At 42.3% G+C, this 26,986-nt stretch overlaps 1 non-coding gene across 1 annotated transcript; it reads left to right on the top strand.

The window, feature by feature from the left end:
* Window positions 1-2,118: 2,118 nt before the first annotated feature.
* LOC146358410 (U6 spliceosomal RNA) lies at window positions 2,119-2,225 on the top strand. Its single transcript, XR_014787087.1, has one exon. It is a non-coding gene; the product is annotated as a U6 spliceosomal RNA (small nuclear RNA).
* Window positions 2,226-26,986: the final 24,761 nt, after the last annotated feature.

Here is a 26,986-nt window from a genome sequence, read left to right as displayed (position 1 = left end):
GGGGAGAAAATGAATCCAAAGGCCTGTTTCAGGCTTTGTCAATATTTTGCTCTTTGTATGATTTCACAGCCTTTATACCCTCCTCATTCACATAAATTCTTTAGTTTACAGGAGTGTGAAACTTAAACAGTACTGAGGCAACAGCAGCCAATTCATTCAACAGACAGTGAGAATAGAATCCAAGTCTTTCACTTAAGAGTGTAGTTCCATAGCTATTCCCCTCTAGACAGAAAAAGACACTTCACTCATTCAGTTCTCCTTTGGTTATCAAGCAGAAAAGGGAGGAGGCCTTTTCGGTAGTGGCTCTGGACCTCTGGAATGAGCTTCCATCAGCCCCCTTCTTTGCAGCTCTTTGCAAGGCTCACCTGTTTTTGCTGGCCTTCTGTTGATTTCTGGGATGCTGGGTTTTTTTGAAATTTTTTATTATTTTCTATTGCTTTTTTTAATCTGTTGTTTTTATCTTGTATGCTGCCTTGGGAAGGTTCCATCATTAAAGGTGGCATAAAAATAATTTGAATTAAAAATAAATAAACACATTTGGGTTGTGATAGACTGGCCAGCTCCTTCAGATCAAGGGTTCTTGTTGGAACATTGGTCAGGTTGCTCATTCGAAGAACAACTATGGACAGAAGTTGGAGCTCAATGATGGAATACAGGCAATAGCCACTAGATTCAATTCTGGTATCAATGGGACAGCAGGGGCAGACACCCACATCTCCCTCATACTGGAAAATTATGGTAAGAGCAGCCAATAGTGGACTAGAGGGATCAATAGCTCTTTACACATTCTTATCCTGTATATCTTCCCATTTCATTCTTGGCTAGTTTCACAGTCTTCGTACCCTTGCTCTCTTCCCAGCTTTTCTTCTTTCCTCTTGGATAATTACCAGGGCTTAAATTAATGGAAAACTATTGCAGTCCATTGCACATGGAACCCTCAGGTCCACCAGGGACTGGATCAGAACAAACATGTTTAGCTTGTGGTCAGTAATTATGCAATCTCCGTATACACTAATTGTCCTAGGAGTTCTTTAGTTTTTGTGGGCAGCTAATTATTGTCATAGCATTTGATAATTAGGACCTCAGAGTACCATCCTTATTAATACTCATTGGCAACACATACCATTAACTGAGAGAGCTATTATAATAGCTCCAAAGGAACCATAATCGTGTGTCTTGTCTTCTGCCTTGACACTTTATTAATTCTCTGTGCCGTCATGCTATAGATGCACTATTACAAATCATGATCTAGCATCGTATCAGTGCTTTGCGTCATTAATATTTCTTCTGTGCCTTCTTGTAGCCCAGGATACGTAACCGCCTTGAGGATGCAGTGAGATGTGTCAAGGTTAAGCACACTGTAAAGTACCTCAGAGATGTAAGTTTAAAATGGAGGTGCCTGGAAAGAAATGATAGCACTCCCATGCTTGTCCAACTACTCACCATTGTACCATTTCTTATAAAGGCTATTACATTTGTAGAAAATTGAAGAGTGCTCCATCACAGTTATCTTGCGCATAAAACAGTGAAGGTGCCAATTTCCCAAATGCATACTTACCTAGCATAGAAGCACATACAGCAGAGGCACCACAACATTCAAGGCTCCATATGCATCTATGGCAGCATTGGCATTGTCCTAAGGTGAATTTGTCTGCCTAAAGAGGAATGGAAGACTAGCCGTCAGAGCCAACACTGCTTCTAGGTGAAGGACAGTCGCCAGTACCATGGATAACTAGCTGGGGCATCTGGTTGCATGTAGATCAGCTGTTATACAAATCTGAATGAGTCTAAGGCTGGAGTCTTGATTGTGGTGATCATGGGAAGCAATGTACCCCTGGATCCCTCTCTTGGCAGCCACCAGCTTCCCTGCCCCTCCTGATTTTTATTTTATTTCTTAAGATTTTTTTTAAAAAATCAAAACTGGGAGGCTGGCTTGCTGCAAACTGAAGTACTCCCCCCCCCCCCGCACTGTATTTATTTGGGTTCAAAACAGTGGTTGTGTTTTGAAGTTCAGCCCCCACCTCTGCCTTTTACTTAGGTTCTTGGGCAAGTTTTCTTTTAGTCTTAACAGTTTAGCCTCTAGGAAATGAGTGTTTTGGGACCAGCCATGCCTACCATGTGCTTGCTTCGGCAGCACATATACTAACATTGGAATGATACAGAGAAGATTAGCATGGCCTTTGTGCAAGGATGACACACAAATTTGTGAAGCGTTCCATATTTTATGTTTGAATGTGGAATTTTATTGTTTTAAACTGTTGTACTATTGTACATCACCCAGAGTGGCCGGGTGACCGGCCAGATAGGCAATTAAGAACTTTAATAAAAGAAATACATACATACATACATACCATGGCAGCCATTTTTTGAATAGGCAAGAGATCCCCATGGCAGCCATTTTGTGAGAATGCCCACGACAGTCTCTCAAAATCCAAAATGTGCCCACTGACCCAAAAAAGTTGGGCACCGCTGGTCTAGGGCTTGGTTATGTTACCTATGCAGTGTAAGAAGTAATGCTGTAGTGCAATCCTATGGAGGTTGGTTGGGGTTGGTTGGGGGGAGATTTCTTGGCTGTGAATTGGCCAATTCCTAAACCCTCCTTGTTTGCGTCAGCCAAACCAGAAAGAAAGAGAGAGAGAGAGAGAGAGAGAGAGAGAGAGAGTGTGTGTGGGGGGGGGGAGGGGGCAGACTTGTTCTTTTTTTTTTCTCCCTTGCTACAAATGGGTACTTTCTAATTTCCCTCCCATTAACAGTAACCAGCTCCAGGCTGTTGTAAGGACTGTACCCTTAGTAGTTGGTTATGCTGAATCTGGTGAAAAGAAAATCCGATGCTGTAAGGAACAATATTGTCTAGGAACCTGGAATGTCAGATCAATGAATCAAGGTAAGCTGGAGGTGGTCAAACATGAGATGGCAAGACTGAACATCGACATCTTGGGAATCAGCGAACTAAAATGGACAGGCGTGGGCAAATTTAATTCAGGTGACCATCATATCTACTACTGTGGGCAAGAATCCCTTAGAAGAAATGGAGTAGCACTCATAGTCAACAAAAGGGTGGGAAAAGCAGTACTGGGGTACAATCTCAAAAACAATAGAATGATCTCAGTACGAATCCAAGGCAAATCATTCAACATCACAGTAATTCAAGTCTATGCCCCAACCACTGAGGCCGAAGAAGCTGAGGTTGATCGGTTCTATGAAGACCTACAACACCTTCTAGTACTAACACCAAAAAAAGATGTCCTCTTCATCATAGGGAATTGAAATGCTAAAGTAGGAAGTCAAGAAATCACCGGGATAACAGGCAAACATGGTCTTGGTGTACAAAATGAAGCAGGACCAAAGCTAATAGAGTTTTGCCAAGAGAACACGCTGATCATAGCAAACACTCTTTTCCAACAGCACAAGAGGCGACTCTACACATGGACATCACCAGATGGTCAATATCGAAATCAGATTGATTATGTCCTTTGCGGCCAAAGATGGAGAAGCTCCATACAGTCAGTAAAAACAAGACCTGGAGCTGACTGTGGCTCAGATCATGAGCTGCTTCTTGCAAAATTTCGGCTTAAATTGAAGAATGTAGGGAAAACCACTAAACCATTCAGGTATGACCTAAATCATATCCCTTATGAATATACAGTGGAGGTGAGGAATAGATTTCAGGGATTAGACCTGATAGACAGAGTGCCTGAGGAACTATGGACAGAGGTCCGTAACATTGTTCAGGGGGCAGCAACTCAATCCATCCCAAAGAAAAAGAAATGCAAGAAAGCCAAGTGGCTGTCTGAGGAGGCTTTACAAGTAGCTGAGGAAAGAAGGGAAGCGAAAAGCAAGGGAGAAAGGGGAAGATATATCCAACTGAATGCAGAGTTCCAGAGAATAGCAAGGAGAGACAAGAAGGCATTCTTAAATGAACAATGCAAAGAAATCGAGGAAAACAACAGAATGGGAAAGACTAGAGATCTCTTCAAGAAAATTGGAGATCTCAAGGGAACGTTTTGTGCAAAGACGGGCATGATAAAGGACAAAGAAGGCAGGGACCTAACAGAAGCAGATGAGATTAAGAAGAGGTGGCAAGAATACACAGAAGAACTATACAGGAAAGATCTGAATGTCCCTGATAGCCATGAAAGTGCGGTCACTGAACTTGAGCCAGACATCCTCGAGAGTGAAGTCAAGTGGGCCTTAGGAAGCATTAGTAACAACAAAGCTAGTGGAGATGACAGTATTCCAGCTGAGCTATTTAAAATCCTAAAAGATGATGCTGTTAAAGTGCTGCACTCAATATGCTAACACATTTGGAACACTCAACAGTGGCCACAAGACTGGAAAAGGTCAGTTTATATTCCAGTTCCAAAGAAGGGCAATGCCAAAGTGTGTTCAAACTACCGCACAATTGCGCTCATTTCACATGCCAGCAAGGTGATGCTCAAAATCCTACAAGCTAGGCTTCAGCAGTATGCGAACCGAGAACTACCAGAAGTACAAGCTGGGTTTCGAAGAGGCAGAGGAACTAGAGATCAAATCGCCAACATTCGCTGGATCATGGAGAAAGCAAGAGAATTCCAGAAAAGCAGTCTATTTCTGCTTCATTGACTACGCTAAAGCCTTTGATTGTGTGGATCACAACAAACTGTGGCAAATTCTTAAAGTGATGGGAGTACCAGACCACCTTACCTGTCTCCTGAGAAACCTGTACGAGGGTCAAGAAGCAACAGTAAGAACCAGACATGGAACAACCAATTGGTTCAAAATTGGGAAAGGAGTACGACAAGGCTGCATATTGTCACCCTGCTTATTTAACTTATATGCAGAGTACATCATGAGAAACGCTGGGTTGGATGAATCACAGGTCGGAATTAAGATTGCTGGGAGAATTATCAACAACCTCCGATATGCAGACGATACCACCCTCATGGCAGAAAGTGAAGAGGATCTCAAGAGCCTCTTGTTGAGGGTGAAAGAGGAGAGTGCAAAAGCTGGTTTGAAACTCAACATTAAAAAAACTAAGATCATGGCATCTGGCCCCATCACTTCCTGGCATATAGAAGGGGAAGAAATGGAAGCAGTGACAGATTTTATTTTCTTGGGCTCCAAGATCACCACAGACGGTGACTGTAGCCATGAAATTAAAAGACGCTTGCTCCTTGGGAGGAAAGCTATGGCAAACCTAGACAGCATAGTAAGAAGCAGAGACATCACCTTGCTGACAAAGGTCTGTATAATCAAAGCTATGGTTTTCCCAGTAGTAATGTATGGCTGTGAGAGCTGGACTATAAGGAAGGCTGAGCATCGAAGAATCGATGCTTTCGAATTGTGGTGCTGGAGAAGACTCTTACAAGTCCCCTGGACTGCAAGGAGGTCAAATCAGTCAATCCTAAAGGAAATCAACCCTGAGTGCTCATTGGAAGGACAGATACTGAAGCTGAAGCTGAAATATTTTGGCCACCTAATGCGAAGAGAAAACTCTCTGGAAAAGACCCTGATGCTGGGAAAGATTGAAGGCAAAAGGAGAAGGGGACGGCAGAGGATGAGATGGCTAGATAGCATCACTGATGCAATGAATATGAACTTGAGCACGCTCCGGGAGAGAGTGCAGGACAGGAAGGCCTGGCGTGCTATGGTCCATGGGATCACGAAGAGTCGGACACGACTGAACGACTGAACAACAACAACAATGTAACTATATCATCTACCATAGAAGAACAGTACCTTCCATTTTCTTAGTCATTTTACGTAACGGAAGCATTCAGTCACGAATCGTGTGTGTGTGTGTGTGTGTGTGTGTGTGTTTGTATGATCTCCCAGAAATACTCTACAAGGAATACTATATTATGGGATCTTTTGTAAAATGCACTGCAGTTGCATTGCAGACCAAATAAATCAGCTTACTGGTATGGAGAATGGCCAAATCAATTGTAAGATCACTTCATTATGGACTTAAAAAAAATCTATTTGGCCCCAAATCAGGCTAATCAGATGACTACCTTGGCACACAGTCAGAGGTAATGAGCACAGGATTCACTATTCAGCGTGAGCCAATTTTCAGTCTTGCCAATCAGCCCCAGACTACTCCTTGCTTAATCTGGTCAGTCACATCGGCTGTCTGAAACCACCGAGCCATTCCCATATTTTCACAGGGAAAAATAAAGGAATTTACAGCTTGCTGGGAATAAATCATCTCAGTTTATTTGTACAAATCTCACAGACACTGAAGTAAGTCCATGGCATATTTTGCCTCAGCAACCAACAAAGAAGAGAGCACTTTATGAAAGCAAATGTTGAAATAAGGCTGTGTTGAATGTTCTCACATTTAATTTTTGAGTCAACAAGTCTGTATTTTAGAGGGCAGAAATATCCCCTTCCCCCAAAAAAATCCCTTAATTGAATGTTCATCTTTAAAATAATAATAATAATAATAATAATAATAATAATAATAATAATAATCTGCCTTTGTTTTCCTCATTTGACAATGATTCAAAATAATATTTTCCTGCTTGTGACTTCTGTCTCCTTCCTAAAGTGATCCTAGGCAATTAGGGAGTATGTAGTGAATGCACTGACATAACAATACTACATAAACAATCAGATTTAATTGATTACTTGATTACTTTAATTGATTACTCAGGGGACAGTGATGTCCCCTTAAGAGAGAGGACGGACAATGCTTCTCTTTACTTTTAAAACAATCCTAAAGCTTCTCCGTCACCCATCCCACCCATAACAAGGTAGGTCAGCTAGATGAGCCAAGAGGCTCCTCTAGCCGAAAATGTAAAGGAAAGGAGGAAGGGGAGGTGTGACGGCCTCCATCCTCCTCTCATGCCGCTTGGCTCTTGCCCATAGGGCATAGGATAGACAGAGGGCTCTCTCTATCTAGCCCTCTGTCTTTCAAGTGGCAATCCCTTATGACTGTGGTCTAAATAGATAATCTGTAGAGAGGTGGATTGGGTTTTTTTTTACAGAATGGTGAATAAGTTGGATATTTGGCCATATCGGAAACTATATATTCTATTTTGTGTGTGTGTGTATCTGTGTGTGTGTGTGTATATATATATATATATATATATATATATATGCATGCATTGGTTTTCTTATGTATTTTATATATATGTAGGTATTTTGCAAGGGTCTGTTGCAGAAAATTATTAAATTACTTAGTGTGTATACATGTACATATGTATACGTATACAATTTCTAAAAAGTAATCTCCATTGAGTTCAATTGGAATTTGTCCCAGGAACGTCAATATAGGCTTGCACTTAAACACTTTACAACTGGAGAAGATTGAGCATGTGCTGATCTCTCATGCTGAAAAAAATGCACCCCCCCCACTCCATCATATATGTATATTTCTTTCAGAAGTATTTTACACTAAATTCAGTGGGACAAAGTAAGAGTGCATAGGATTATGTCCATGCAGCACAATCTATACAGGTTTATTTAGAAGTAATTTTCACTGAGTTCAATGGGCTATACTCTCTAAAAAATGTATTTAGGATTTCAGGCTTATGCTGCAATCCTACACTTCCACAGAAGTAAGTTCCCTTGAACTTAATGGGACTTGCTTCTGAGTAGACATGCAGAAGACTGCACTGCTAATGTGCTCAATGCTGGATGATCATTATGCCTTTATGTACCGAAAACAGAACCATCTGTGATTCAGCTGCAGAAGTGGGAAGAAAAGCTTCAGTACTTGAGTCAAAAGGCGGAAGTGTCAGAGTTGCCAGAAAACTCCTTCCCTTTTTATCTTGAAGCTTATTCTACATCTGTGACTTCTTCCCAAATGTGTCTTTTGCTGACAGGCAAGGAAATCTATCAGGCTCAGCCCTCAAGCTCTTCACATACAAAAGACACTTTGTTCTTTTTCACTGTTGAACCCTTTTAAATGACTACATTTTGCTGTACTACTAAAGCTGTGATTGTGGAACCATGTTTCACCCATTAATACTTCAGCAGGTTTACCCATAAACACATTGTTTCAGTGTGGTGTAGAGCCTCAGTGGTGTAGCGGTTAGAGTGTCAGATTATGACCTGAGATATCCAGGTTCAACAAATTCCCACTAATCCATGAACTCATAGGGTGACCTTGGGCCATTCATAAGAATATAAAGCCCTGCTGAATCAAACCAAGGCCTATCTAGTCCAGCATTCTGTTCACACAATGGCCAACCAGCAGCCTGTGAGAAGCCTACAGCAGGACATGAGTGCCATAAAACCCTCCCACTGAGGAATCCTGTTCCTCAGCTTCCTATACTAGAAGTAATGTATAGACATCATAACTCGTAGCCATTTATAGCCTTACCCTCCATGAGTCACTGCCTTTCAGTCTCACCTGCCTCACAGGATTGTTCTGAGGATAAAATGGTGTGGGTGTGTGTGGTGGAATCATGTGTACCACCTTCAGTTCCTTGGAGGAAACGTGGAATATAAATGTATTCAACAAATATTAATTGTTTTAGGATTATAGCTTTATAGTGCTGATATGTATGTTCTAGGTCCAGTCTGGTGGATAGGTCCAGGACTTAAGAGGTGAACAAAGGCTAATGTTGTGAAGGATTCTCTCAGGCCTTGTTCACATAGTCTTGGTCTTCACCAGCTGATGAGTGGCTCATGTGAATGGGCCATCAGAAATATAACACCAGAAGAGAAACCATTTGTGTTGCTTCCTATCCACTCATCCACTCAAACATATTGCTTTTACACATTCAGCTACCAGTCATAGAGTTCCAGAGATACCTCAACATGAATAGAAAGAAAATAGACATATGCACCCACAGTCATAAAACCATTTCTTGTCTCTCAGTTCTTTTCCACAGTCAGGTGTGGAGTAATCCATTGGAGACGAATGAAGTACTGTGGTGCATACATGTGTAAATCAGCCCATACTTCTAGCCAATTCTTGATCAAGAATTCTTGTTCATGCAGTAACTTGATCAAAACACTTGATCAAGTTACTGCTGCTACCACTGAATGTTTATTAAGTGCCAATGAGGTGTTGAGGCTATGCTGCAGGCAGGAGTAGCAACTGTGCTTGCCCAGTGAAGGAAACTGTAAACAGGACAAAAAGCAGAAAACTAGGCCAAAGAAAGAGGGTTGATGGTGAGCACAGGCAAAGAGAAAGTTGTCTTGATGGAGAGGAGTGTCCCAGGAAGACTGTGCCAGGAAGAGGGACCAACATATCAGAAGACCTGTGAAAGAAGAGAGACAACAGTTGTTGGTGAACATACATAGACTAAACCTGGGATCTTCTGCCAGCAGCATATGGGCTCGCCTTACAGCCATGGCTCTTCTCTTCCCGACTATTTCAGTGGGAGGTGTAAGCATACGCTTAGCTTTTTCTCCTTGAAATCAATTAAATTTTATAAAACTGCTTATCTTTGCCTGGACTAATTGGGATGTGAGAGAAGAATGAAAGAGTTGTAAAGAACTACCCCCAAAACAGCACGCCTTGGAGACAGATGAGATTTATTTATTTATTATTTGATTTATACCCCACCTTTCCATCAAGAAAATGGTGCTCAAGGCAGCTACTAATCATAACAGTATTTTTAATTCTAGTTAAACAACAGTAATAAAACAAATATAAGAACATACCAAACATAATCATAAAAACAGCACCCAGCCCAACAGCTCCACTTACATACCAAAGGCCTGCTTGAATTAAAAGTCTTTGCCTGCTGGTGGAAGGACAGCATAGAGGGAGCTCATCTACACTCCCTTGGCAGGGAGTTCCACAGCCTGGGATCAGTCACCAAGAAGGCCCTCTTTCACGTTGCCACCAAACATGCCTCTGAAGGTGATGGTACCGAGAGAAGTGCTTCCCCTGAAGATCTGAAAACCTGGGCAGGCTCATATGGGAGAAGGTAGCCTGGTCCCAAGCCCTATTAGGCTTTAAAGGTCATAACCATCACTTTGAATTGTGCCTGGAAATGGAACAGTAGCCACCGAAGCTGCTGTAACAAGGAAGTTGTGTGCTCCCGTAACCAGCTCTGGTCAACCGTTTGGCTGCATCATTCTGGACCAGCTGAAGTTCCCAACAGTTTTCGAAGGCAGCCCCACAAAGAGTGCATTACAGTAGTCCAAATGGGATTTAACTAAGGCATGCGTGACCGTGGCCAGATCAGACTTATCTAGGAACAGGTGCAGTTAGTACATTAGCCTCAGCTGCGCAAACGCACTCCTAGTCATTGCCGAAACCTGACCATCCAGGTTCAAGGCTGAGTCCAGACCCAGAAGTACACCCAAACTGTGAGCCTGAGTCTTCAGGGGGAGTGTAACTCCATCCAGGACAGGTGGAATTCCTATTGCCTGGTCTGTCTTTCAAATAACCAGGAGCACCTCTGTCTTATCTGCCTTAAGCTTCAGTTTGTTTGCGCTCATCCAGTCCATTGCCGATATCAGACACTGATTTAGAACCAGAACAGCTTTCTTGGATTTAGATGGAAAGGAGAGAGAGAGAGAGAGAGAGAGAGAGAGAGAGGTGGGTGGCATCAGCATACTGGTGGCATCAAACCCCAAAACTCGAGACAATGTTTCCCAGTGGTGTCAGTATATTGATTGTACATTGATATGTGTTTCCTAATTTGGTGTTGAGCTAAATTAGTTTTTCATGTTTTTATCTTCTTGTATATTTGAATTTTTTGTCCTTTTGTAGTAATTTCAGAAGCTTTTTAGCAAGTAATTATACAGAGAGAGAGAGAATGAGAGAGAGAATGAGAGAGAATGAGAGAGAGAATGAGAGAGAGAGAATGAGAGAATGAGAGAGAGAGAATGAGAGAGAGAGAGAGAATGAGAGAGAGAATGAGAGAATGAGAGAGAGAAAGAGAGAGAGAAAGAGAGAGAGAAAGAGAATGAGAGAGAATGAGAGAGAATGACAGAATGAGAGAGAGAATGAGAGAGAGAGAGAGAGAGAGAGAGAGAGAGAATGAGAGAGAGAATGAGAGAGAAAATGAGAGAGAGAATGAGAGAGAATGAGAGAGAGAGAATGAGAGAATGAGAGAGAATGAGAGAGAAAATGAGAGAGAATGAGAGAGAAAATGAGAGAGAAAATGAGAGAGAGAGAGAATGAGAGAGAGAGAGAATGAGAGAGAGAGAGAATGAGAGAGAGAATGAGAGAGAGAGAGAATGAGAGAGAAAATGAGAGAGAATGAGAGAGAGAGAGAATGAGAGAGAATGAGAGGATGAGAGAGAGAATGAGAGAGAGAATGAGAGAGAGAGAGAATGAGAGAGAAAATGAGAGAGAGAGAATGAGAGAGAAAATGAGAGAGAGAAAATGAGAGAGAGAGAATGAGAGAGAGAGAATGAGAGAGAAAATGAGAGAGAATGAGAGAGAGAGAGAATGAGAGAGAGAATGAGAGAGAGAATGAGAGAGAGAGAGAATGAGAGAGAAAATGAGAGAGAGAGAATGAGAGAGAGAGAGGATGAGAGAGAGAATGAGAGAGAGAATGAGAGAGAGAGAGAATGAGAGGATGAGAGAATGAAAGAGAGAATGAGAGAGAATGAGAGAGAAAATGAGAGAGAGAGAGAATGAGAGAATGAGAGAGAGAATGAGAGAGAGAATGAGAGAGAAAATGAGAGAGAGAGAATGAGAGAGAGAGAATGAGAGAGAGAGAGAATGAGAGGATGAGAGAGAGAATGAGAGAGAATGAGAGAATGAGAGAGAGAATGAGAGAGAGAGAAAGAGAGAATGAGAGAGAGAATGAGAGAGAAAATGAGAGAGAGAATGAGAGAGAATGAGAGAGAGAATGAGAGAATGAGAGAGAGAATGAGAGAGAGAATGAGAGAGAGAGAATGAGAGAATGAGAGAGAAAATGAGAGTGAGAGAGAATGAGAGAGAGAGAGTGAGAGAGAATGAGAGAGAGAATGAGAGGATGAGAGAGAGAGAGAGAGAGAATGAGAGAATGAGAGAGAGAGAGAATGAGAGAGAAAATGAGAGAGAGAGAATGAGAGAGAGAGAATGAGAGAGGATGAGAGAGAGAATGGGAGAGGATGAGAGAGAGAGAAAATGAGAGAGAGAGAGAGAGAATGAGAGAGAGAGAATGAGAGGATGAGAGAGAGAATGAGAGAGAGAGAGAGAGAGAGAGAGAGAGGGAGAGGGAGAGGGAGAGGGAGAGGGAGAGAGAGAGAGAGAGAGAGAGAGAGAGAGAGAGAGAGAGAGAGAGAGAGAGGCATCCATCTTGGAAAACAGCTTGTGGGACTGGGCTCGTTCCTCAGCTTGTCTAAAGAAATGAATACGCCTTCTGACCACTAGGTGGCAACAACATGAATATATCTTACACAATATATGCTGCCGACATCTCCTGAAGAAGGAGCTGGTTAGGTTACTTTGCTTCGGTGAAGACCTGTATGACTTGAGTCATTGACACAGCCGCAGTCTAAAGCAACTGCGTGTAGAAAGATCTGTTCTAAAAGAAGTCATGATGGGGCCAAGGGAGGGGAATTAGCTTTTTAATCCCAGCATATTGAGGTCAGCTTCTCAGTGCGTTTGGTATATAGAGCAACCTGTGCTATGTCAATTTATTTGTGGGAAGTAAATCTTGTGGTCTAAACTTAAACTTTAAAGCTACACAGGGCAAGTCATGCAGGTTATAACGGGGACACCCGGCATTATTCTAATATGTGTCTGTGGCTGGGAGCTAGGAACTCATCCACCTACTTCCCTCAGGCCAGCCCTACCATCAGACAGAGTGAGGCATCTGCCTAGAGAGAAGATGCTGGGGGGTAGTGAGCAATGCGAGGGTTAGAGGACAGAGCTGTGTGTGTCATATAACTGCCCTGTGCCCCCTAAGCTAGCCAGCTGCCCTCAAGTACAGTGTGTGTGGGGGGGATTGGCATTCTTCTGATGAGTTTCCAAGCTCTTGGCCATATCATGAAGTAAAATTCACTGTGAGAGTTGGAGCCATCATGCATGGAGGGTGGCCATGAGCCTTGAACACCTCTTCAAACAGAGGACTGTCCCCTGCCCATGTTCCAAAATAGAGGACTGTCTATTATAGAGACACCTGGTCACCCTATGAAGCTCACTGCATCATTACCTGTATGGCAGTGCAATCCTATACACATCTATTCAGAAGTAAGTCCCATTGGTTTCAATGGGGCTTAGTAAGTGGGCATAGGATTGCAGCCTAAACTCCGACATGGCAAGAGCAGAAAACTCTGCATAAAGATGCTGATTCCTGTGGAGTACATGCAGACAGCAGCATGCACCATACTTCTTCCCAGACTTAACTATTTATTAGTCCAGTTTACTGGGAAACCCTAGGGCAGAAAAAAAAGATGGATTGGAAGAAATGAAACACCTTCACCTTCAGTGAGAATAGACCCTGGTTACTAGGCCCATGAGGAGATTATGTAGCCTGCCTTCCCCAAGCTGATGCCCTGCGGATGTTTTGGGCTACAGCTCCCATTGGTCATGCTGGTTGGAGCTGGTGGGAGTTGAAGTCCAAAATATCTGGAAGGCACCAAGTTGGGGGAGGCTGACGTAGGCCCAACCACTCATGTAGGCTTCTGCTGCAAAAGTGGGATTGTTTCTTCCAGATCCTTCTCATGGCCTGCTCGTGCTGGGCCTTCTGGCTTGCTTCTTAAAGAGACAGGACATACCAATCCCAGCCACCATAAAAATGTTTAGACCAGCTCTGATTCCCTGTTTTTTAAGCATTGATTTATCTTGATGCCCACCAATAACTCCCACAATATGTTTTTTCTTATCTAAATCCTCTATTTTTTCTTTTGCCATTTTCATTCCTATTCATAGTTTTGAAGATTAATGCAAAAACAAAAGCCAACCCCAATATCTTTCAGAGGGTTATTCTGATGATCTCAGCAGCACTGATAATGCTCATACTCAACTCAAGCCAGAAGTGGCAAATGAGAATGCCAGGGGATTGCCAGAACTGTAAAATATGTAGTACTAGTTACTGGCCTGGGAGGTTACACTCCTAAACTTAGAAAGGAGCACATGGTAACTGCCAAACTGTCCACAGAAGAGGGTTTTGCGAAGGAGATGTAAGAATCTGTGATAACTGTCAGTTTAGTGACAAATTTCTCTTGAGGAGATGGATAATTTAACTGTCACCAGAAGATTGCAATAAATATTTTACAGGTCCACCGTGAAAGTGTGATGGTTGAATAGTTAGTGACCAGGGACCTCTGTTTGAAATTTCTCCAACAGAACTGCCTGGGCTATTTTAATATTTCTTCTATATTCTATAAGCTGTGATTGATTTTTATGGTCCACAGTTAATTTAAATGGGGAAGAATGGAAAGCTGGAATCCTCATATAGTTCTCAAGGCTATAAGAGATAAATAATATAAGTTTACATAGCTATAAAATCTGTCTCAAGTATAAACAATTTCTGGAAATTGGCATGTGTTGCATGGAGGAAGGAATCTGAAGAATGTTTTTGGCAGTATTAACTCTGCAAAAGCCTAGTCATTTCATCTGTATAGGATCTATGCTGATCTATTTTGGAAGGATAACAGCACAATATCTGTGGCAATAGCAAAGCCTCTAATGTAGGGTGTTTTCTAATACTTTCATGATAATACCATTCCAGCATTTTTTTAAAAAAAATACCAGGAAAGCTGAAATAAAAGTAGATTCCTTATTATGATTTTAATGCATAGAATTTAGATATCATAGCATTTATATATTACTTTAGGCTGTGATCCTGTACTCAGTTGCCTGGGAGTAAGCCCCATTGAATTCAATGGGACTTCTGAATAAACATACACAAGATTGCTCTGTTTAGAGTATCATCAGGCAAGTTTGGAGGCCAAGTCCAGTTCCAAAGGTTTTCTATCCAGCCATCATCCCAAACCTTTGACACACCACACACACAGTAATATGTGCTGTGCTCAGCTACTTTCTTCCAAGCTTGAACAAAGGTATAAGGCAGGGATGGGCAACTTGTGGCCTTCCATTTATTTTGGCCAAGAATTCGCATCATCCATTGACTGTGCTGACTAGGGCTGATGGAAGTTAGGGTGGCTACTTAAGTACCGCTAAAAAAGATGAAATGCACCCCCCCAAAAAAGGATGCCAATTTGCATAAAAATATGCATATGCTAATTTATATGTATAGATGCAAATTTAAAGTTATAATTTAACTGAAAATATTATGATGAGATAGTATATCTCATCATAACGGGGAAGATGGGTAGGGGTGGGGGTCCCCAGAAATCAGGCAAAGACATCTTCTGTGGGTGGAGCCCTTCTGTCCACACAAAGCAGATCTTGGATTCAACCTCTTATTTTTATATCAGGACAAGATTCCATAATCATAAAGTTGGAACATCAGTTCAAATATTGTTTATCCAGAACTATTTACCATCGTATTTGGCCCTACTGAGCTTTATGCAAATGTAACCCCATGCAACGAACATTCTCATGTATCCAGGCTTGTGATTACTCTAATATCTTGATTGGCCCCAGGCCATATTGATATATGAAATTGTACTGTGCATTTACTAAAGATGGTAACACCCTTTTCACTGCAATAAATAAAATGGTTCTAAGTGTTTATCTTTCTTTCTTAATTTCCCAATTCCATTCCAAACTAGGATCAAATTAGGCCCGTTATTGGACATGTAGCTATTTAATTATTTTAAAAGCTACAGAATCACAAATTAGGCAATCCATGGTTTCCATCTTAATTTCGTCCAGTCATTTCTGTACATGACTTCATTTAAAGAACATGGAATGCTTTAAAATATAGTAATTATTCTGAAATGGAAGAAATTAGACTCTTACTGAGGGAAAATACCTCAGGACAATATCCCTGGGAATTACTCAGATGGCAACAAAGACTTTGTGACAAACACATTGCAGGCTTAGAAAATATTAATTAAAAATCATTGCTGCATTGTGAATACATTTCTAATATTAGGACAGAATGATTTAAAAGGAAACAGAAGAAATTGTTGAAGAACCGGTAACTGATTCAGAGATTAGGTAATAACATGAGAGCAACAAAACAAGATATGAAATGTTATTAAGGAAAGCCCAGGGAACTTACTGAATGCAGTACCACAAGTCCAACCGGTTATTGCAAGAGTTTTGTGGCATGAAATCTCCCATCTGTCACTAGAGTTTTAACCTTCCAGCACACTGAGATGGGACTTAAAAGCATGCCCGGGGAGAGGGCAAGCCCTGGGGACAGTGCTGGGGACCAGATACAGAGACCTCATGGACTGAATTAGGCCTGTGAGCCAGAGGTCTCAATCCCTGGATTAGAGATGGTCCCATGATAGCTAGCATTCTGTCTTGGGTGTTTTAAAGGAGATAGTCACCAGAGCCCCCAAAAGGTGACAACCTCCACCGGGACAGGGAGGGAGAAATATAGAAAGAAGAAACAACAGTTCTCAGTTTTGGAAGAGACAGAGATAGGGATGTAAGAGAAATGGATTTTAATTCAGTTTTTATCAGAATTTACCTACTTCACACCTCTCGGAACTGGATGCAGACCCAAACGCAATGTGCATGTGATGCAGAACAACAACAAAAGTGTTCAAAATGCCTGCATTTGAAAAATATGCTTGAAAAAAATGTATAGTTTTGAAAAATGCACACCAATCTGCTTTAATCAATGGGAGAAAAACTCTGAATAGGGTTCAGCACCTTTAGAGTTCTGACTGAAACCCAGAGTGGATCCACCACCCCACGACATCAGAGCCACCAGCCGCCACTGGTGGCTATGCCATGTCTATCACAAAACATGTAGTTTGGCTCTAAGGTTTAGATCTATTGGCACAGAACAAACAATAGTCTCCTTGATATTGCAGTGTGTGCATGTGGGAAGGAGAAGGCTGCACCTTCCCTGCTGCCCGCCAAGCACTCCTGTCTCACTTCCAGCTAGGGATGTATGGATCATGTAAAATCCATTCCATCTGTGTTTCATGGGTTGTCAGGTGCCTTTTGTTTATTGTCAGCCCATCAACGGAATCAGATTTTTTAAAGTTTCTGAATTTGTGCAAATTCGCATTTACTCAAAAATGCACAAATCCCCGCAAAATGCTCATTTTCACGCTTCAGCCACGGGAAGGGATGCACATTTTTGGCCAGGTTCTTTATTTTTGTGTATTTTTGAACGATGAAATTTGTGCAAAATTCAGGGAAGTTAGAAAAACCGGTCTGCAAGTCTGCAGAATCTGCCTGACCAGGGAAAAGCTGGTCCGCTGCGGAATCTGTGGGTTGAATTTATAAAAATCCAAATTCATTTCATTCCATTGCAGATTCGTCTGACATCCCTACTTCCAACACTTCCTTGATGTCCCAGCTGTGCATATAGTCCTGACCAGTGCTGTAGATGTAAAACTTATGATCTAGAAATCAAATGCAGACTTTGGGCTGATGCATGTTGGATTGTACACATGTACACATACACACTTTCTTCAAATATGTCCACATGTGAACATCCGGACATACTAGAAGCAGGACAGCCGTGCCCAAAGGATGAGCCAGGAAGATGCAATCTCACTCACCACATGCAAAGGGAGAAGATGGGGGAAGCAAATCATGAAGTCTGGGCCATTGTGCTTTGGTGAACAAAGAACTGGATGATGATGATGACGACGACGATGATTTCTATACTGCCCAATAGGCAAAGCTCTCTAGGCAATTCACAAGACTGGCAAGCCACATATACAAGAGAATGAAAACATAATATAAAATCTTTAACATACAACATTTAAAAACAATTTTAAACAGTTAGAAAACAGTAAGATACTGGATTTGATAAAAACAACTGACATAAATGCCCCATCATATGCCATCAAATACCTGGGAGTAGAGGACAGACTTAACCTCATGGCAGAAAAATGACAATGTTGGTGGCAGATCTACCACAGTGGGAAGAGAATTCCACAATTGTAATTGTAAGGCCACCACCAAGAAGGCCCTCTCCCTTGCTGGCACCCTCCAAGCCTCTTGCAGAGGAAAGCCTCAGATATTGATCATAGTGTTTGCGTAAGTTCATATACCAGGAGTTCTGAGATCAAGTTCCAGTGTTCCTCTCTCAATTACAAAGTAATGTGCCAATTTGCCTTTTAATAAAGGTTTATTTTTTTAGCCAGAGTTGAATTACTGGATGTTGTGGAAGTTCCCTGCCTCTTCGCCACTGCCCAGGGCCAGTGGTGCAATGGAGGGGGCGCACACAGGGTCAAAACACCAGGGCTTATTTCACAGCAGGGACTGTGATGTCATCTCCTGGCACTCAGGCTTCCCTGATCCCCCTGAGCTCACGCCTGCAACCCTCTTGCATGTATGCCTGCCTGCAGTGTTTTCCATCACCTCGGCTACCATTTTTGTGATCCTGGCAAACGGTGAATGTACACGGAAGTATTTTTGTGTCCTGATAGCTTTTCATTTCATAGAACAGCATCTAAGTCTTCCTGAAATGAGCCATGTGTATTGTATAGTGATTAGCACTCAAAAGGAAAATGTCATCCATTTCATCTATATTCTTGGCTTTCTTTTTTTCTTCTGTTTTTAGTCCCCGGGCTGTTCTTTCCATGGTGCTGCATGGCAGTTGGCCCAAGATATTTTATTTCAGAGAGGAGAATATGATCAGTGGGAGTCATTAGTAAGCACATCATGGATGTGGAGTCTAATAAACCTTTCACCATTAGGCTAGCTTATTACCAGAGAGTGCCCTCCCCTACTGATACACATTGCTATTTCACACTAATCAAGGACTGATGGGGACTGCAATCCCACATCAGCTGGGCTTTCGGATAGTTCATTCTACAGATGCCTGTTAATTCAGACTGCAGCTGGCTGGCTCCTGACACGTACTAATGATGATGAGCAAACTGCTTTAATGGAGGCCTCTCTGCACTAAACATACAGCTTCATTGTTTAGGATAAATAACTTGGTCTTATTTTGAAAGCAGCAAATTACTGACTATGGCACTCTAGTTCCTCAGACATTGTCCTCATCCCCCCTTCCCTGGTATCATCCAAAGCTCTATGGCAGCCATTATCCCCTGGCTGGGGATGATGAGAGTTGTAGTCCAACACATCTGGAGAGTGCCAGGTTGGAGATGGCTGTTCTACAGGAACACAGATATCTGGAGTTAGTAGGCTTTCCAATTCACTTGAATGAAAGGAATCAGTTCTCTGTATGCAGAAGAGGAGGCACTCTTTCCATTGAAGTGAAAGATGTTGCTGCACAGGAGTTCTTTATCATCAATCAGAGCCTGAGTCCATCTGCAGCTCCTTCTTTGCCCCCTCAGGAAGAATAAGCATGAAACTAGACTCTCAAGTGTCAGGGATCAAAATAGATCCCCCCTCCACTCTCACACACACCAAATTAGATATCCCTAATAACATTTAGAGATGGATGCACATTTCATTTGTTTGGTTTTGGTAAGGATTTGCCAAAATTAGCAAATTTCTCCATATTCAGGATAGAAAGAATTTGAGTTGTTCTTTTGTTTTTTTAATTGAATGTGGGAGAAACCAAAACTAGACAGATTACTCCATCCAGACCCAGGGCTTTGAGTGCTTAGCTATTAAAAGTTTGGGTTTGAATTCATGTATTAGAATCAGAATCATAGGGTTGGAAGGGGCCTACAAGACCATCAAGTCCAACCCCTTGCTCAGTGCAGGAAGCCTGATTCCCAGGTGGTCTCCCATCCAACTACTAAGCTGACCCTGCTTAGGTTCCAAGATCAGATGAGATCGGGCACATCCAGATTTAGCATTTCAACCATGTTAGTGCTGAATTTGGGTTTCCACCTCTTTTTTTCTGACAGGCTCCTCACCTTTAACAGCTGAAAGGCAGGCAGATACATCATGGTTCTCTCCATCCTGCTATAGTTGTACCTATTGAAATTGGCTGGTGCAGATGGGTGAGAAATTTGTTTCAGTTCTGTTTTGATAAAAACAAACTGCCAAAATTTGCAAATCTCCTCACATTCAGGAAATAAATAAATTGAGATTTAAACAATTTAGATGGAGGACAAAGAGAAACTGTCAGATTCATCCACCCATAATTATATTATAGCTTTGCATGTATTTTAACTGAAAGCCACTTTGGGAGCCAATCTTGGCTGAAAAGCAGAGTTATATAAGAAATAAATACATAAATATAAGAGTTCCCATATGTGCATGGAGTGACAGAATAGGAATTAAAATTAAATGCAGCTAAGTCCCCTCTCTAAGACTTCTTTGCACAGTTAGGTGCTTTAGCACCCTGATCCTACATATGTTTACTTGGAATGAAGCCCCACTGGATTCAGTGGGGGTTATGTCCAAGCAAGTGTGTACAGAATTTCAGCCTCTGAGCTTCTCCAAATGAGGCTAAAATCCCACACCCTTACCAGGACTTCTGCTTCTGGAGTCCTTGCGGGATTAAGAGTGCCTCCTTTACACATGTTTTTTTCTGGGGATTTCCTTTCTAGGCAAGTTATATGTGTTTCATTATACAGCCACTATATGGCGCTGCAATATAGTGGAATTCTATAAATTTATCACACTTCAAAGCGGGTAAGATCCCTTATCAGATTTTCCCCATTGAGAATAATACTGTAATGGCCAGAAAACATGGAAGGGCCCTGGAAGTTGATGGCGTTGTATAAAGGACCAACAAAAAATGGGAGTGACCAATCACAAGTGCACAATAAAAGCCTCGTGTAGAAATGCCTTCAGTCCCACTGTATTTTCTAAGACTCAGAGCTACCTCTGTGCTCACAGTGGTACTGGAAGAAGAATCACAGAATCATAGAATAGTAGGGCTGGAAGGGGCCTACAAGGCCATCGAGTCCAACCCCCATGCTCAGTGCAGGAGTCCAAGTCAAACCATCCCTGACAGGTGGCAGTCCAGCCTCGTCTTGAAGGCCTCCAGTGTGGGAGAGCCCTCCACCTCCCTAGGTAATTGGTTCCGTTGTCGTATTGCTCTAAAAGTCAGGAAGTTTTTCCTGATGTTCAGCCGGAATCTGGTTTCCTTAGCTTGTTTTCTCGTCTCTCCACAATCTGATGCCACACCAGCCAAATTATTACTGCACATGGCTGGATACTGGACAGATCTGTGAATCACAGAACTGCTTTCAGGGAATTGTAGTTCTTATGTCAAGGCTGAGCAACCGTGTGAATTACTAATTAAAGCTGAGCTGAAATGTGGGGCACTTTTCCTGGAACTTAAAGCATAAAGAGGAAGATCCAGCTTTTGGTGTGTGTGTGTGTGCAAACAAAGGTGGAAGTGTCTGCCCATTCAGTGTGGGATCAATGCATCCTGCAGTTAAAAAAAAGGAAAAAAGACAAGAGGCATTCAAGATGGTGCTGAAGGAATGACAAGGAGAAAGGTCACAACAGCCAGCAACAGACTAAGGGTACAATCCTATGCATGTGTAGACAGAAAAAAGTCCTACAGCTCCCAGCACTCCTCAGCCAGCCATGCTGGCTAGGGAACGGAATGCTGGGAGTTGTAGGACTTTTTTCTGTCTAAACATGCATAGAATTGTGCTGTGCCCTAAGAAAAGAAAAGTACTTTGGAGGGAGAGGTTTGCCCCGTGAAAGCACTCTTTTAATGCAGAAAATGGGTAAATGCAAACATTCCTTAACCTTCCATATACAATATTTGCAAACCTAAAAGATACTTGCAGGAGTTATCCCATGATTTTTAGAGTCATGGTGGAAGTAATCTACAAAGACAGTTAACTAAAGAAAGCACATGTTACAAAAATGGTGGGGGGAGATACTAGGTGAAAGAGCACATGTAATCTTCCTAAAATATCCTGTGCACATAGTTCCTTTGTTTCAGCTTTGGTAGCTCCTTAAATACATAACAAATGTGGGGAGATTTGAAGCAAGCAATGCCAACACTCAGCTAAACTACATGCTACATTAAATGCGTAGGGCGCTGGTGATCCTCACCTTTTTTACCTTGAAGTGAGCATGCGGGGCCCTGATTTGGATTAGGACCAGCACACACAGGTTGGGGAGGTTTATACCTTCCCTCACAGCCATTTTCCCCTCTAAATCCTGCCTGGCCCCCCATGCGGGGGCTTAAAAAATGAAAAAATTCCATTGGCTCCAAGGGTGGTCCCCCCTTCTTTTTAGTTCCTATGCAGGGGGTGCAAATTTAGGGGGTGGAGTGGCTGGGTAGGAAGGTTTAAACCTCTCTTGCCTGCACATGCTGGTCCTGACCCAGATTGAGACTCTGCACCTCTACTTCAAGATAAAAAAGAAACAAAATTATTTAACATGCAGTTCAGCTGTCAGTTAGCAAGGATGTACAGAACAGAGCGGGCCAATCCCATTTCTATAGATTATTGAATACATCGACATCCAGAACATAAAATGAAGGAATATTCTGAAGAATGTGAAGAGCTTGGAAAATCAACTCCTTTTTTGATGAATGTCCTCTTTGCAGTACACACTAGTGTTATCCCTGAACAGGAAATCTAGACCCAAACAGGGAGCAAGGCGCCATGCATGCCAGTCCTCTGCCCTCCTTATATCCCCATCCCCACCTCCCATATTCTCAGCCTTGCCAGACAGTGAGAAAAGGAAAAGCCTGAAGGGGGCTTCTTCTCACGTTTGCTTGAATGTGAGTAGTGCCCTCTGCACAATGGAGAACTTGCTTTCTCAGGGTTCCAGACTGCGGAGAAAGTTCTATTTGTGTTCAAGCAAAGGCAAGTGGGAGCCCCCTTCAGAACTTGCTTCTCAACATAGCAAAGTAGGGGACAGGGAGGGTGGGCTAGCACATGTGGGGACATTTGATGTGGGCCCATACAGTGCCCCTTACATGGTTTCAGATTTTCTGTTCAGGTATAATGCCTGAATGGGGCTTATTATGGTGTGGTACTGCAACACCCAGTTCAATGTAACCAGAAACAAGAATCTAGTTTTGTAAAGGAAAGGCCCACACTAGGAGTTTTTCCCTCCCTCTTGAAATATTCTTCTAGAATGGATTAAAAGAGCAAAAAAATGTTTTACACCATGTCCTTACAGGAATTCAGAAGTGTATAAATATCTTTAAGTAGTCAGAATATTTCTGATGTCTGTGGAACTCAAACTTGATAAATCTTTCAGTGATCTTTAAATTAGATTCCAGCTAAAAGATTTACAACATACCTTCCCAGTGAATTAGTTTTCTTTGCAACCAGTTTTCAGAAATAAAGGTCTTAAATTTCACAGAATGGTGTAGTGCACAGGATAATGTCCTGTGTTGCATCCATTTTCTTACTCATTTTTTGAAATTTATTGTTGATGTCACGTTACATTCAAGGAACAACAACAACAACAACAACAACAGAAACAAAGTAAGTCAGGAGACTTCCAAAGTGCTTAAAGGAAGTGAACATAAATGTTCTTGCCAAGTTCTGCAGCAAATTCTCTGTGACCTTGGGCAAATCACAATCTAACAGTGACTTCATCATACATTTAGCCACATGGAAAGGCAAGAAATGAAGGAGCATTATCCACAAGTATTTGAGGAATGGGTAGCAATTAGAGGAATGGGTAGGAAAAAATGGCAAACCGTGATACTGAAGCTAGGTGGCCAGTATGCTCACATCCACTTTCATCCATAGAAATGTAGCTGGCATGGTATCCACTATCCAGGCTCTAAGCGTTGGAGGGAGAAGTGGACACTTATCCTAGGCCCAGACTTTTGTCAAGGGTCAACAGCCCATAGAAAAAAATCCTTTTCCTAGAACCACTTAAATCTTGACAAGCTAGAAACTGGGGAAAGACTGAAAGGGAATGCCTAATCAGAAGGCCCAGCCTATTCCAGTCCCTCAATGGAAATTCAGCCTCAAATGTCCTTCTGTGCTCAAGGAAATACTATTATACTGTTGAACATTGTTAGGAGATTGGAAAAGGGGTATACACCATTGCATCATAACCATACATATCCAAGCTTGCATACTTCATACCTACAATGCCAAGTTTTACTGTTCCCCTCTAATAGGATAATAGTATCCCACCTCACCTTACGCAGCTTCCCTTAACTGCCTGTCTCTCAGCCAAACAGTGGTCCCCATAAAGTGCAGGAGGATTTTTTGTGTGTCTGGTGGTATCACTCTGTCCCAGGGTCCACTACAGGGCCTTAAAAATCCTAACAGCACTTATGCACTTGGGACTATTACTAGAGGTGGTTTAGGATTTACAGACTCCTAGGCCTCTGTTGCCTGGGTTGCCCAGGTGATAGCAACAGCTGTGAGCTTGTTCAGAAGACATGTATTATGGAGTCAAATGCCATTCATTAGAAAAGAGTACAGCGGCTTAACATTTCACATCCCACACAATGAGTTATATAGGTACTTGGGGAAAGTGCTAATATTGCTGTGTGTTAGAGCATCTGTCAATAGAGGCTAAGGACATAATCTACATAGAACATCTCTTGCCTCATTCAAAGGAACGGGAATTTCATAAGCGTTCATTTTGCATGTCATCTTGTATAACTTACATTAATTTCAATGGGATGCGAGCAGGGGAAATTCCCGGTAGATGGTGTCCAGATGTTGTGACATATTTATTCCAGAAGCGTTTAAGGGAGTCAGTGACAGCTTTTACTGATATCCATATATCTCTGCAAAGCCAAAGCCAGCTTTACATGATCTGCTAGGGCACTTACTATGCTCACAGACAACTGAGGTATTAAATTTGATTAAATTAATCAGTTTAAAGCACAGAATGTGTAGATTTACATAGCAGTGTTTTTGACATCTTGTTCTCCATCAGATCAACCCTAACACCCTCCCGTCCCTCTCCTCCAATACGTAGAACACAAAGCAAATCTAAAAGCCAGCTGCAGACTTTGAAATGGAACTTCCCCAGTTGCTGATACATTCTGGAATGTTTACAAGTATTTTAACAGCTCCAGCATGTAAAAAAAAAAAAGTTACTTTAAGGAGGCTACACCTCTGGAAATAGTTTCTTACAAAGTGTTAGATGCATCTCACAAAACTAAAATTGCGACCATGTTTTAAATCCACCCCAAATCTAGTCAGATGATGCTCTGGCAGGGAACATGTGCTTATGGAAACTGCATTACTGCATGTCTGACTATTTCATCTGCATAGACAATTACCCAATTTAGATATGACACTGTGGCAATTTCTGTCTCTTTGTGTTTGTGAACTTTGGCAGATGTTCATAATTTGAATGAAATTCATACGAAATAGTCATGGATCGGCTAGATTTTTGGTAACATCTCACTGACTCCTCTTATCTTTCTGATTGACAGGGTAATCCTATACACGTCTACACAGAAGTAGAGATGTGAAGGCCGGGGGGGGGGAACCAGAGAAAGGGGGGGGGGAAACCAGAGAATTTTGGGAACACCCCATCCCCAGTTTTCCAAAACCCCCTGTGGAAAAACAGAAAATAATTTTTTTTTCTGGGTTTACCCCTATTTTTTCTGGGCCTTCACAATAAGCTACATTGTGTTCACTTGGGATGAACTTTCAATATAAATAGGATTGCAGCTTAACCAAAGCCCTCTTCAGTTCAGGCATTCTACCAAATGTGTGAGGGCTAAAACTGGGGATTGGGGCCACACATGTTGGCCTCACCCCTAATGCCATCATCTTTGCCAGCCCTGCTGGCTCAGATCCTTGACCTTGCCATGTTGAGCAGCAAGGTCCACAGGAGAAATCTACTCGCATTCGCATGAACATGAGTAGAACTCTCTGTGTGATCAGGAAAGGTCAGAGATCTGGGGGGTGCTGGGAGTGCTGGCATGCTCCGGGATGTTGACGGAAGGACTGGTGTACTTGGCCCTGTCTCCACCTCCATAACCAGTTTTAGCAGTCACATGTTCAGGCGAATGCATGAAGAGACAAGAGAGCTTCACTGTTTGCTTAGGGCCAAACTGAACATTCTCTAATCATGCATAATTGAACTATGCGGGATTGCATTCCCTGTTCTCCTGCAAGCACACATGGCCCCAAATCAGATTGGGACCCCCTTCAGGAGAGGAGAATTAAAGCTTCCCCCCGCCCCCAAACCTGTTTCCATTCTGAAATTCCACAGAGGACAGGGTGTTAAAAGGGGGGGGGGGGAGCCTCCACTGATTCCAATTGAGACCTTCTTTTCTTTTTTTTTTACCCCCCCCCCCAGTATATAACAAAACACAGATACTTTTTTTAAGCTTTAAGGTAATATAATCTAGCTATCAAATGCAGTTTAGGAGAAATGGTTATCAATAACTAAATGGTGGCTGGATTGCATAAAATGTGTTTTAATTAGGTCACAGCAGACCAAGAATTTTACTCTTACTGTTCTGTCTTTAAGCTGGCACTATGCATCAATTTAGCAGGAAATGAGACCTGCTAAAATTTCATTGCGTGTGCACATTTCATTCCAGCTGAGCAAGGAGCTTGAAGGCACTTGCTGATGTAGATACTTAAGGAAAGTTATGTAAACATTATTTTTAGACAGAATCTGAACTATAACGAATGCATTTTTTTTTCTCCCCGGCTTTCTCAGGCTTAACACTTGTCATGTAAGGAATCCATTTTAATTTATAGCTGCCTTAGTTAAAAGTGTATAAGGGCTGGATGAACAATTAGGGCAAGTGAGCTGTAGAGCAGCCCGGCGATTAGGGCATTTGTTGCAGTGCAATTACCTAGAAGCTCCGCCGGGAAGAAAGTGCATGTGTGTACTGCCACAACTGAGAAAAAATGGTGGTTACTCCATCATCACATGGCAGGAGTGCTGTGATGATCATTTCTGTGCAAGCCTTTATGTCAGAAGAGAAGCAGAATAACCAGGTAGACTAAGTTGTACAGGAATAGGCAAACCCCATCCAGAACACACTGTACCCCCAATCCCAGACTGGCTTGCTTACTGACCAACGAAGGCTCTGTCTTGTCTGGACTGAGCCTCAGTTTGGAGATCCAGTGTGGTGTAGTGGCTAGAGTGCTGGCCTGGGAGCCGGGAGATCTAGGTTCTAGTCCCCACTCGGCCATGGAAGCTCACTTGGTGACTTTGGCCCAGTCACAGACTCTCAGCCCAGCCTACCTCACAGGG

This window comes from Heloderma suspectum, chromosome 1, assembly GCF_057233095.1.
Source record: "Heloderma suspectum isolate Gila_16-S chromosome 1, 16-S_ref, whole genome shotgun sequence".
Classification (NCBI taxonomy): Eukaryota; Metazoa; Chordata; class Lepidosauria; order Squamata; family Helodermatidae; genus Heloderma; species Heloderma suspectum.
Note: the sequence above shows the minus strand (reverse complement) of the source record. Positions and strands in the feature narration are given on the sequence as shown.